The following is a 13712-nucleotide window of genomic DNA, read 5'->3' on the forward strand; positions in this document are numbered from 1 at the left end:
AGTCGCTTTCCTTGCTGGTGGAGAGGGAAATTGTCACTTACATTTGACTTTGGTAACCCGGCAGATTCCTGTCCTAAACGCAGAGACGGCGCGCAGGACCCACCTCCTGCAGACACTTAAGTGTAAGCGTGCGTGTGTGCGTGTCGTGTGCAGGCCGGCGCGTGCAGACCGTAGGATTCCACCCGGGACGCCGAGCCTCATGAAACATGCATGGAGACCCTGAAGAGCGCGGGAATACGATTTGGGGCTCCGAGTCGGAAGGAGAAGTAAAGGAGCATAGCGCGTTATAACTGATGCTTTTTTAGGAAGGCGCGGATGACTGACAGTTCAGCCAAACCTCGGGAACCACGCAGAGAGAAACCGCCCCAGGGCAGCCGCACCCCCCAGCTCCCAGTCAGTCCCCGGATCCTCCACCCCCAGTCTCTATCCCCACTTGTGGAGCTATCCAGACATTCATCTCATTTTCTCTGTCTTAAAATCCTTTAAACTAGTTTCTCGGGAGAGCAGGGTCCATCTGAACGGGGAATTGAACTCACATGGGGGTGTAGGCCGGCCCCAGTTTGTTCTCCCCTCCTCCCTTTCTCTGTCCCCTCCTAAACTGCCCGTCCAGCTGCTGTCAGAATGTCCAGCCTGAACTTCTGCTCCATCCCCCCTCCCTCTGGCTCCGTCCTGTTTGCTTTTTACCCTGGGCTCCCAGCTGCAGACACCCCACCAAACTCCGCTGTTACCCCAGGCATACCCATCCATCATTTAAAATGCACTTTTATGGAAAATTTTGAACTCGGAAAAAATGCACAAAAGGGCAACTCTGAGAGTGTGGGAGTGTTGACAGAATAAAAGTACCCTCTCAGTGGAAAGAGGGATAGGAGGGGGAGAGGAACAGAGCAGGGTGCCCTAGGTCTGGCCTGTCCAGGTGGCTGTGGGTGCCCAGCAGCTGAGACCTCCTGCGGAGCCAGCTCTGGGCTCAGAGAGCCGGGATACAGTCGGGGCAAGCAGCTCTCCAGGCAGTGTGATCGCCAGGCCACTGTGAGGCATCCCCTCAGCCGGGCTCGGCTCTCCTCATGTCCCCACCCAGGTCCTGTCCTCTCTCCGCCCCAGCCCTGTCCACCCCCTGCAGGCTTCAGGGTGCAGACCAGGGCGGGAGAAGAAACAGCTGTTATAAGGTGCGGCTCCCAGGGAAGCTGACTCTGGGGAAGAAGTGGCCGAAGGGCTGCTGTGCTGGGTCACCTGGCCAGGAAAGGTGGAGGAGGCGGGTAGGTGGGCTGGGTGTGTGCCCTGGAGGCAGATGGACAGGTTTGTCCATCCCAGGACACCCAGGCAGTGTGGGGAAGCCACTGCTTACTGGGGGTGACTCATATTCCTGTCCCCCCATTTCCCCCTCATTGGAGGATCCCTCACCAATTATCTGGCTAGGTATGCACCTGCCAGGGGCCTTCCCTGGGTCCCGAAAAATGAAACCCCATGGTCTGCCTGCCTTTAGAAAATGGGGCTGGTGAGGTTTGTGGAAACAACCTATTCATACGTTAGGGGTTTTTGAGAGGAAAATTTCCTCCAGCTGTGGGAACCCTTATCCTCACCAGCTAGGGAATATCCATTTACTTTTGGTCTCCAAACTCAGAGTGAATGGAAGGAAGGTCCAGGGCTGCTTTGCTCTCTACAAAGCCTTCCCAGGTTAATTTCTCCTCCTGTCCCATGAAAACCAATTAGGTCTTCTCCTGAGACTTTCTGATTTCTGGGGAAACTTTGCCTCTGATGGCCTTTGCATTCAATGGGTTCAAGGTGCTGGACTTGAGCTGTGCTCTTTCCTGCCACCCAGCCCCAAATTCATGGCTGCAGCACGAGCTCTGCAGAGCAGCACATTTTCTGTAGGCAAACAGTCCGTTTGTGGGCAGCAACCCGCCGACACCCGGCCTCCAGGCCCCGTGGTCAGGCTGGTCTGAGGATGAAGGCAGATTTCTGAGTTGCTGTCCAAGAGAGGGGAGCGCAGGTGCAGGAGGAGGAGGAAGAGAAAGGAAAGAGGACAGAAGTAATTAGAGGGCAGCATCAGGCCACCCAAAGGTGACCCAGGCATGACAGGCATTCCAGAAAAGGTGCCCCATGAGATTGAACAACATCTAAAGGGCCAGAAACGGGGTTAGGGGAATCTGGGTTGAAACTGCAGAAAGCTGGTTTGCCCCCCGGACTGAGGGAATCTTAAATCTTACACAGATAAGGGCAATCACCTGTCTCAGGAAGCTTCTAAAACCTGCAGGATGCCCGGGCCTCCTGCCAGGTCTGAGACCCTGCCCTGGCTGTGTATTGACGGGGTGCCGAGGAGTGGCCCTGTCCAAGCCTCTCCTCCGGGAGTGGAGATGCCAGCCCTGCTGCCCCGGGCTACGCAGCCCTGCGCCTGGAGAGCCACTCCTCTTCCCGCCGGGGACAGCCACCGCCGCGCTCAAGGCTGGCTTCTCTGTGCGCCATCGGACGAACCACTACTAGATATTTGTTTCTCCTCAAGTGAAGCCTAGGCCCCCGGGATCCTGACCCCCTTCTCCCACCGGGTCCAAGGGAGTGCCCGCAAACCACCCGCTACGGAGAACTGCCCTCCCTGGGCTGCCTGCACAGGAGGGGCCGAGATGCTGCAGAGGAAAGCCGGCTTCGGACGCAGCACATTTGTAGCTTCGACGCTGGGATTGCAATAAAATCTTGTGCAGGGCTGCGGATGGCAGAAGCGCTCGTGGAGATGCTGCATGCCTGGCTGCCGATGCGGCCTCCCGTTTCCTCTTAAAACGAGGCCGGTGGAGGGTGACTTTCCGGCTGTCCTGCTGTCTCCTCACTACCCACACTTCCCCAGGTGGGCGTGGGGACACTCGGGGAAAGAAAGAACGAGGTGAGAGCAACATTGCCTCGCGAGGGTCCTTGTCACTCGGTTGGTAGAGGCGCCCAACAATTGCTGAGACCGAAGTCTCCACGCCAACAAAATCAGGCCGGGAGCCCCGCGTGTCTGCGCCCTGGGAGCCAGCGCGGAATCGCGCGAGCAGGGAGGAACCTCCAGCCCAGCGGAGGGCCATCCTTGGCTCCCTGGGCTGCCACTGCACCCCCGCCTGTAGACAAAGAACGCAGTGAAGGGGCACCGGGAACAGGGGGTGTTGGGCGGGGCAGCGGGTGGTGGCGGTAGTGCGTCGATGCCCTCACCTCCGAGCGAGCGAAGCACCGGCCTGCAGACCCAACAGGAGGACTTGCGGGCCAGAGTCGCAGAGGCTGAGCCCGGTCAGGAACCTCGGAGGCACCCAGAAAGTAGAGTTAAAAGCAACCTTGGCTGGGCCTGCAAAGGGCCAGAAATGTGGTGGGGAAAGGCGTACAGGGACCCTCGTGCTCAAGCCACACCTCTCCCTGTTCCCAGCCCGCAAGGGGTGCCCAGGTCCCTGGAGGTGCCGAGTAGTGCCACAGAGTGCCTGGTGGTTGGGTGTGTGGGCGCCTGCGAAGACTGGGCTGAGGAGGGCTGTGGGCAGACAGCGGCATTGCCCATCTGAGCCCTGCCCTGAGAGCTGGTGAAGTGTCTTGTGCAAAACAAAAGTGCCCTGGGTGTAGGGTAAGAAGTGGTGAGCCACCCACTGCAGACCGCCTACCTGTCCAGGTCACAGAGAGAGGACCTACTTCTGGGGCTGGGCCCCAGTACTAGGCTGGGAGAGCTGGGGAGATGGAGGATGGGCAGGCCTCCAGGGCTAGAAACTAGGGTGCAGACAGCATCCAGAACCTGTTTTCTCATGCAAACAGGCTTCTTTCTAAAAGGGAATTCCCCAGGGTGGCTCTCCTTGGGTTGGTAAACCCACACCCAACCTCACTCTTCTCTCTTGGCCCCACTGTCCACCCTCCCTTGGCTTTCTGCAGGACCCTGTTACTTTTGCCTTAAATGACCCGACTTCGGATTCCTCGGGAATCACCTTTTATCCTGGCGAGGGCCCTTCCCCGCTCAGTCATCTTTTCTCACTGCTGTTCTTAATCACAGGAAAGTTTGGACCCCTCTGGGGGTTGTGCCCACGTGCACTCCAGGCCGACCACGGTGTCCTCACCACACACACCCAGGCTCTGGGGTCTCCCCTGAGCATCCTGTGCAGAGTCATGGTTGAGAGTCATACAGACTGTTCCATGACCTAATGCTTTCCCTGTAAAGACGATGTCCCCTCAGATGTGCAGAAACTCAGAAGAAAGTGACACCTTCCAAATAATCCAGAGGCAAATAGAATTGGTTTGGCAGAGGCATCTGAAGACTGGCATCCACAGCTTGAACTGGCCAAGTGCATCAAGACAAAAGACACACAAAAGGATCATGAGTTGTAAAGAAAACCAGCCACCCTTTCCGTCTTACAATTACTTACAAATAATGGAAGAAATTTGAATATCTAGCCACTGTCTTCCTTTTGACCTTTAATCTTCAAAAGGAACTCCCGGAGCACCTGCTTCAACTTAGGGCATGCAAAGTTTCTCTTATTTTCCCTAAAAGCCACAGGTGATCACAGAGAGTCTAGTGTAGCCAACTCAGATATGCTGACTTTATACTGTTTTTGGAAATATGATTTGGGTAGCTAGAGACTTCTAGAATTTAGACAAGTTCAGCTTTAACTTATACTACCTGGACCCACACAAGTCAACCTGCCTACAGCTAATGAGACAACCTATGTGTTAATGCCAGGAGGAAAAATGCCTACACCACCCCCTGCCCCAGAGTAAACAACTGAGTAGTGATTCACTGGGGACTCATGTAGGGTGAGGTACTGGTTAAGTTGGAGATAGACTTTTCTTTTAAAAGCCTACATTCAAGTCAGTCATGAATTGATTTCCTTTTTCCTTTATTGAATAGGAATATATTAAGATACAGTTTGATAGGAAAGGGTGAAACTAAATAGTGAATTAAATTCAAACATTCCCTATTGATCAATTATTGATCAATTCCACTGAGTTAAATGAAGTTGGTCATTTCTTTAGCCTGAGTATGTAAGCGATGGACATTCTTACTTAAATGGATAGCATGGGGGAGGGTATGTCCCAACCCAGTGAATTCCTGTGCTAAGAGAAGAACACTCCTAGGAAAGGGGTGGCCTTTCAGGGGCACAAAGGCCCAGTCCTGAGCTTCCTGATCGCGTACTGGTGTCAGCCTGCAGAGTGGGTGTCCGCCCTTGGTCACGCGCTCAGGGAGTGCTCACCTCTGCTGCCCTTTGGCCTGTCCTTCCCGTCCCAGTAGCACTGGGGCCACTCTCTTCTGCTTCTGTTCTGATGCCAGCTCATCTCATCCACTTCAGAGAAAGCCCAGCAAAGCGATAGTGTAAGACGCACTTTAGAAGTGCTCTCTTTCCCATCCAAAAATCTCTCTCCTCACTCCCCCTAAAAATATTCCATTTCTTTCTGTTTTATTTTATGCTACAGGTTTTCGGGGTTTGTCTCCTATCAGTTAATCCCCTAAAACACAGCGTGTGTGATGATGGCAAAGTTGAGAAACTGTAGACCATTTGGAGTATTAACACAGGCCAAGAGAGATAAATGGGATATGCCTGAGGATTTCCCGCAGATGTAGCTAATGTCCTTAAACTCCTCAGGATTTACACCCCCGCACCGACTGGGAGCCGGAAGTTGGAGCTTGCTAATTAACTGCCTACTTTCAGCTCAGTGCGTTGGGCCAGGGCTGAGTTTGGCTGCAGAGCAGCCTCGGTTACAGATATCGGGGGCCCTCACCTCGGGGCCAGGGGTCTGAGGCTGTTGTGGGCCTGGAAGGTTTGATGCCAAAGCCTGGCGGCCATGCTTGGAGGGCAAAGTGTGAGGTCCCCAAAACAACCACTTTGGGCAACAATTAGGTTTTCTGTCTTCTTTGCAGATACAAGTTCAGCTGTGCCGCGTGCAAAGCAGCCAGGAAAAGCTTAGCCTTGACGAGAGAATGTGAACCCAAATCTCCGTCGTTTGGAAACTTCGCTCCAGGGTTTCTCCACAGTCGGCGACCGGAATGGATTTCCGATCAAGAAGATCCCCAGGGCTGAGCGTCTGCCAGGGTCGGAGACTGGGCCCGAGGCAGGCTTGCAGCTTTTCTGCCCGAGAATTTCCTTTCCGCCATGGAAACACCTCCTGGAAGACACAAAATCCAGCAAAAGGAAAGCGGCGATGCCTGTCTGCGCCGAGCTCCGGAAAGCCTCCCTCTCCGGGAACCGCGGCAACCCGCACTTGCAGGCTCGCGGACGGGTGGGGGTCCGGAGCGTTCTCCGGACACACAGGGCGGCCCCGCAGTTCCGCTGAGCGGAGAGGGAAGGCGCCCCGCGCTCTCCTCGTCACCCAGGAACGGCGCGCGCAGGGCGCAGCATCCTTCGTCCTGGGTAGCGGTCTCCGTGGCTGCGGCGGGGTAGGGAGCCCCACGCTGGGTGTTCCCCTTCGCGCGCCCGCCTGGCTGAGCGCCTACGCGAGGCCCGATCCCCGTGTGCGGCGGGGTGGGTGAGTGGGGAGCGGGCCTTTGCTCACTCGGGTGTGACCCAGTCTCTTTCTTCCAGATTTGGCAGCTTCCGCCCGGGACGCGGCCCCTCCACCCCTCGCCTCCCCACCTCGCTGCCGCAGCCTGTTGGGTGAGGGGTCCCTCCATGGAGCGCCGAGTGCGAGGTTTCCTCCCAGGGCCTCCCTCCCCGCTGCGCGTCTGAGTCAGCTGCGAATCACCGGGGGAACGTGGTTTTGGGGTGATTCCTAGTGGCTCACTGGGCACCCCGCTAAGCCCTGAGAGGGAGGGAGGGGGCGCTGTGGCTCCCGAGCCCTTCCTGCTCGAGGAGGCGCGGAGCGTCTACACCACTCCCTCTTGATCGAATCAGGCCCCTGGGATGCACCCTGTCGCCGCACTCCTGCCTCTGGGCGAGGAGGGGCCCCTGTCCAGTCTTGGCTGGACGGCGAGGCCCAGGGGGTCAGAGTCCGGCCTCAAGAGGCGGACTTCCCGGCCGGGGATTTCTCCTCCGAGCCGAAAGCCGGTGCCCCCCGGCTCTCTACGTCTGAGCCTGGAGAAGAGGCGAAGGGCGCGGCAGGGCGCGCTCGGGTGGCCCCGGGCGCGGATTTGTGAATGAGCCGCTGAGCTCTTTGCAGCCCACAGATCAGAGGGCTGCGATCGCCCCGCCGACTTGGTCCAATGAGCCGCTGCAGTAAGCGCTCAGCTACAAAGCAGGGGCAGGCCCGGACTCGGCGGTTCCGCGCGGCGCCGGGAGGGCGGGGGGAAGGGCGGGGCCAGGCCCAGGTCGCGACTTCAAAGCTGCTCATCCGGATTCAGGGAAGAGGGTGGTGCCCCCGGGGATGGGGGCGGCCTGACGCTGCATTGCGCCACACACCCCGCTGACCCACCAGAACGCTCCTGGCGGTCCCTCCAGCAGGGATCCCGAGCTTCCGGGCACCTCCTTCACGCCCCCGGGAACCCGAACCCCGTTCTATCGCTGCGCGGGTCCCCGTGGCCTCGCGCTCGGGTCTGGCGGGACTGGCTTCCCTAAGCAGCCGTGTCATTCAGGAAACTCCCCCTCTGCCCTCCACCTTTACAATGTAGTCTTCGTTGCTTTCCCTGTTTCCCGATGTTGGGGGGAGGGGAGGGCGGGCAGCCCTGTGTGTACCCCGCGGAGCAGGGGCCTGTCCCCTCGCGGGTGGTGGGGCCAGGGAGCCCCCTCTGGAAGGAAATCCGTCTGCGCGCCCCCGCCCACCCCTCTCCCGGGCTAGGCAGGTGGCGTCCGAGTTTCAGAGGCGCGCACCTTAAAGAACTGCAGTCCCGCGAGGTCTCGGCCCGCAGGGCCTCCCCTGCCACCTGGTCCTGCGAGCGCTGTCCCGCAGAGCCCGGCGTGGGGCTGGGGAGGCTGGGCGCGGGGTGGGGGTGGGGGTAGGGAGGTCGCTTGCAGGCAAGGAGAGAGAGAGGTCAGAGGTTAGGCGGGATTACGGCTCAGTGACCCTCATCCTCAGTGGCTCAGGGAAGGAATCACGGAAGCGGGGGGTTCTGACATCTTTTCAAACACCGATTTAGGGGGAGGGCTTTGGTGCAGCGAGGATGCATTAAAGTCTAAATGACGGAAAGGCCCGAAATGGAAGAGCGCTTAGAGACCACGGGATGGAGGACCGCAGGGCTGAGGAGGCCCAGGACCGAGGAGAAGAGGGGCAGTGCACCCGGGGACCCTCGGTGGCTGCGCAGGTCTGAGCTCCCCGGGAAGCTCCCCCTAGGGAGCGAGGAGGGTCCACCCTGGCTCCAGCTCCCCAAGGCCCGCCTGGCCCTCCTGCCCCCCCCTCCCCCCGCCTGGGAAGAGTCTGGGAAGCCCCCCTCTGCTTCCCCTCTGCAGATTCCAGATAGGAAATTCCCTCAGGGGGTGAGCTGCCCCAGCCCAGAGAGGAGCTCTGAATTTGGGAGGCTTCTCTAAGCTCTGGCATCCAAGAGTAAACAGAAGCCATGAGTGTGGTATTTCCTTCTCCTCGGAACCCTCCTCCGCCCCCATGCGCCCCTTGCGCCCCACCCCACCTCCCACCAGCTGTGAAGGCTGGGCCCTCCCTGTCCACAGAGCACAACCTGACTTCCTGTCCCGCTCCCAGTGTGACACCCCTGCCCGGCAGCCTCCTCCATTTGTGGAGCGATGGGCATCTCAAATGTAACGGGGTCCTGCCCAGCCCCCAGCCTGCTCCCTAGGTTTCCCGGTGGTCCAGGGGCTCCGGCTGAGCCCCCAGACTGTCCTGGCGCCTGCCTCCATCTGGGCCTCCCCAGTTGCCCACTTTCACCTCTTCCACTACCACCTGGACATTGCAGAATCCTTCTAACCGGTCTTTCCACCTCTGCTGGTCCTGGCAGTCTATTCTCTTTCCACACCACCATCAGAGTGAGACTTTAGAGGGCAAATCAGACACCCTTATATCTGTGGTCCGTACTGGTGGTTTCCAAGAATGCTGGGAATAGGCACAGTCCTGAAACAATCCTTCAAGGCCCTTTGTGACCAGTCCTGCCACCTCCCTGACCAGCAATACACAGCTACCTCCCTCTGCAGACCTTCCACCCTAATTCTGCCACCCCAGCCATTTCCACTTCAGGGGGCTCTGTCCTTGCTCTCCTTTCTGTCGGGAACATTCTTAGTCCAGATCCTTGGATACAGACAGCTCAGCTGTATTCTGCTGGCACGTACGGCTACTTGACGTACAAAACAAAATTAGAAGAGTAGTGTTTTACAGTTTTGCACACTTCTTTAATGTCTGGCTTAATAAAAGATCCGGACTCTGTTGTGCAATCTGTTATTTTGGTTTGACTATATGAAGAAAAGTCAGCCTCTCAGAGAGATGCAGTTGGAAAAGGGACGATTGGTTTATTAGCCTTGTCAGATAATTGTGGACGTTCTTCCTAAGTATTACACGAAAATTCAACAAGTGGTAGTTATGGAAAGGTCAGTTGTGGCATGGACTCTGAAACCATATGAACAATGATTTCATACTCTTATGCTAGATCCCATTGAATATTTTGCACTTTGGATCTTTTACCTGCGAAAGATTATGTGGCATCGTTTTGGTTGTTTGGAAAATACTGGTTCTCTGAGTTATGCAGATCTTCCAAATGTTGACACCTTGCATTACACAACATCACAAAATCACATTTATTAGTGTCATTGCTGAGCTCATCAGAAAAGTCTTTTAAACATCGGGAAGTTGCGTGTCTCACCATATTAGGTATGAGTTTTCCAAAATTGTACTTTCCACTTGAAAACTCAAATTTGATATTTGGCAATAACTCTTATTTTCCTTGACATGACAGTCTCAATTCATTTTTGAGAAAGTGTCTGAAGTACCCAAGTCTGGGTAATCATGGTGTGTCAGGTGTGCATGTCAAATGGAGTCTTGTGACAAAGGGTTTACAACTGTGTCACACGAGTTCCCCTCTAGACAACCCTTGGGGTTCTGGGTGCGAACTTCTCACTTCTTCACCTGAGATAGTAAAAAGACATGTACTTAAGGGCTGCAGTTCAATAAAAATTAAAAATAGTCAGTGCAAGGCTGGGAAGCACACACTGGCCATCAGTGCAGAGGGAGTGTGGTCCTGCTGAGCACCAGCCATTCTGCCCCCCGGCATGCGGCACACCAGGGTCCGTGTCTGCATGGTGACAAAGGTGAGCAATGACTTCATAGTATAAACAGAGTTGAATGTGGGCGCTCTGCTCTGAAAGGGTCTTGGGAACTCGCAGGGGCCCTGCAGACCCTATTTTGAGAACCACTGCAGCCCATGAGAATTCCATGAGTGAACAAGTGGGTTTTTCTACAGTTTTCCAAGATGGATATTACAGGCCCACTGCCCCTTACCCAGAGCTCTTGGCATGAGATGCATTTCAGAACTTCTTTGACTGTAGAATGGTAACAAGTGTGTTACTCTGTAAGACCTGGCCTGGCTGGTGCTGACAGCACCATAATCAAGCACACTCTTTATTTCCTCAGTAGGAGGGGAGGGGGCCCATTGGTGGGACAGCAGCCATAAGAAGCCTTGTGTCCATTCAGACCAAGTTTGGCCACCAAACATAGTGCCTAAGTGACTTTCAGTGGTGGAAGCGTTTGGATTTTGGAGCTGTAGACTCTACCATGATCGCCACAGCACAGGACTGCAGCTGGGAGCAGAAGGTCCTGAGGCCCACTGGGGCGGGGAGGAGTGGGCAGGGTGGCAGCAGCTGAGCCCAGGGCCTGCTGTGTCTGCCCTGGGTAACCCATCCTCCTAACACCGGTGGGAGCCTAGCCTGATATCAAGGTCTAGGGGGGCTCAAGGCCTTCCATGGCCAGCCCTGGGCTTCCTTCCCACCCTCTCCAGCTTCGTGTGTCCTGCATGTTCTGAACTCCAGCCACTCAGGGCTGTTGGATTCCTGAGGACACCAGGCGCTTTCCAGCTTCCAGACGATTTCTTTCAGTAGAATCAGAGCTCCACCAGGGTAAAACCTACAGCTGAAAAGGAAATTCTGCCTTTTGGCAAATTTGAGTTCTGGATGACTACTGTTGCTTGGAAAATAGTTACTCTTTTCGAAATGTGAAGGAGTATAAATTTAATAATGCAGCTAGGGAAAATATTAAACCATGAAAACCATTGTGTGTGGCTGATCTAAAATTTGACTTTGCATGTTATGGAAATGAGGTTAATGTTTTTAATTGTGAAAAAAATGTAAAATTTACCATCTTAACCATTTTTAAAGAAACAGTTCTGTGGCATTTAGTATACTCACTTTGTTGTGCAACTGTCACCATCCCCAGAAGTCATTCATCTTTGAACTGAAACTGTCCCCATTAAACAATGACCCCCCATTCTCTGCCTCCCCCCACCCACTGGCATCTACCCCTCTTCCTGTCTCTATTCATTTGATAGCTCTGGGTGCCTTACGTAAGTGGAATCACAGAGTTTGTCCTTTTGCAACTGCTTTATTTCACAGAGCATCCTGTCCTCAAGGTCATCCATGAGGTAGCCGGTGTCAGGGTTTCCTTCCTGCCTAATGTTGAATAATGTTCATTTCACGAATATTCTTTATCCATTAATCCACCAGTGACACCTGGGCTGCTTCCACCTCTCAGCTCTTGCGAGCAGCGCTGCTCTGAACCCGGGTGTGCAAATACCTCCTTGGAGTCCTGTTTTCCATTTGTTTTTATATACAACCCCAAAGTGGGGTTGCTGGATCACATGGTAATTACATTTAAAATTTTGAAGGCGCTGTCATCCTATTACCCACAGGGGCCACACCATTTCAGGCTCCCACCAGCCGTGCACAAGGGGTCCAGTTTCTCCACGTCCTCATCAACACTATTTTCTGTTTTGTTGACAGTAGCCATTGCAACGGGTGAGAAGTGATGCCAGCTTCTGAAAAGAGAGGTCCTTTCACCTAGAATTACCCCTCACTCTGTCCCACCTACCTGAGGAAATTCTCACCCTCCCAGCTCAGGACCCACCTCCCTTTTGGAGTCTGTCCTGCCTCCCCCAACAGAGCCCCAGTTCCTTCACCTGTGCTTATACAGCCCCACTCTCATGGGCCACCCTCCAGGGAGGGACATGCTACTAGGCGAGGTCACCGCAGAGCCTGCTGTGGCGGGCAGGGCCCCCATGCCTCTGTCATTGGGCCTTGCTGGGGGAGCGGATGGTGGGAGGAATGGCTGGGGACCATGTTAGGGACGGTGACACTCGAAGTGGGTCTAGGACTGCCCTCTCCCCAGCCATATGTGGCATTGAGCACTTAAAATTTGGCAAGTGTGACTGAAGAACTGAATTTTTTAATTTAACTGAAATGTAAATTCAATTTCAAGTCAGTATATGAACCCACTTTCAGTGCAGACTTTATAAATCTTAAATGCACGTCAGGTGTTTCCAGTGAAAATCGAGATCTGCTCTAAGTGCAAATCGTTGCAGGTTTGAGATATGCTGCAGGTGTAAAATGCTCCTGGAATTTGAAGGCTTAATACAAAAAGCCTGGAGGTATAAGATCTCATTGACTTCTATGTGGATTACACGTTGAAATAACATTTTGGATATACCAGGCTAACAGAATATATTATTAAATGTAATCTTACCTGTTTCTTTTCAGTTTTGTCCATTGGCTACTGGGAAACCTAAGACACACATGTGGCCACGTTTTACTCCTACTGGGCTGCACTGCTCCAGAGGCGTGAGTCTGAGTCCACAGGGGGCGGGGAAGTGGGAAGAAAATAGGAAACTCACAGGCGTGAGCTTGAGTGAGTGTGTGCGAGTGAGCATGAGCGGGGGAGGGGGAGAGAGGCTACAGGGTGGGGGGTGGGGGCGGAGCGGCCCTTTGGGGACCTCCCAGCAATCAGAGCAGGGACGCAGGTGGGTGTGGGGAGTGGCTTCAAGGCTATGTCAGTACCGGCCTGTAGCCAGTCACTGCCCTTCTGCTTCTACCCGCAGGGCCGTCCTCCCCACGCCTGTCCTGCTTTTCCCTTCCTGCAGGGACACAGTACCACTGGGTCAGGCCCACTCTGTTCCTCTGTGACTCGTCTTACTGTGTCCCATCTGCAAAGACCACACTTCCAGACGAGGTCATGTTCATAGCGCCTGGGCTTGTGACGTCAACACATCCTCTGGGGTGGAGACTTTGACCCACGAGGAGGGTAGGCAGGGTCCGGACTCCAGCAGTCCTCTAAGGCCCGTAGAGGCATGCCCCTCACCCCTCTGTCCCTCAGGGCCCTCGTTTGTAAGCTGAGGATAACATTGTAATTTACCTCAAAGGAGTGTGGAGGCAATCAAGTGGGTCTGGGGCCTGGAGCACAGTAGGTGCTGTAGAGAGGTTGTGTGTCAGTGTTGATATTTCTCCAAAAAGCAGAAGCCATGGAGTTTTCTGGGACTGGAGAGGTGAGTAACCCGGAGGCGGGGCCAGTCCTAGAACCGCACGTCCAGCTTCGGAGCCCTGACTCTGGGTGGCTGTCCATGTTTTGGTTAATTAAATGTAAAATAATAACCAGTCAGCCTCCTCCGGCTCACTAGCCACTTATCAAGAGAACATGTGGCCAGGAATCCTCAGTGTACTGGGGCCAGTGTTGTGGGGACACGAAGACGCAGAGGAGGAGCCCACAAAGGTGGGATCCGACCCCACCAAGCCCAGTGGGGGAGAGGGCAGGGGCGTGAGGCCGAGGGCGGGGGTGCACTTGGGCATGAGTGAGGTCAACATGCTTCACGCAGAGAGAAGACCGTGGGCGGGGTGCTGCAGGCAGAGCGTGTCCTCCGGTCACCGCCGTTACCC

The sequence above is a fragment of the Manis javanica genome, chromosome 6, assembly GCF_040802235.1.
Source record: "Manis javanica isolate MJ-LG chromosome 6, MJ_LKY, whole genome shotgun sequence".
Lineage (NCBI taxonomy): Eukaryota > Metazoa > Chordata > Mammalia > Pholidota > Manidae > Manis > Manis javanica.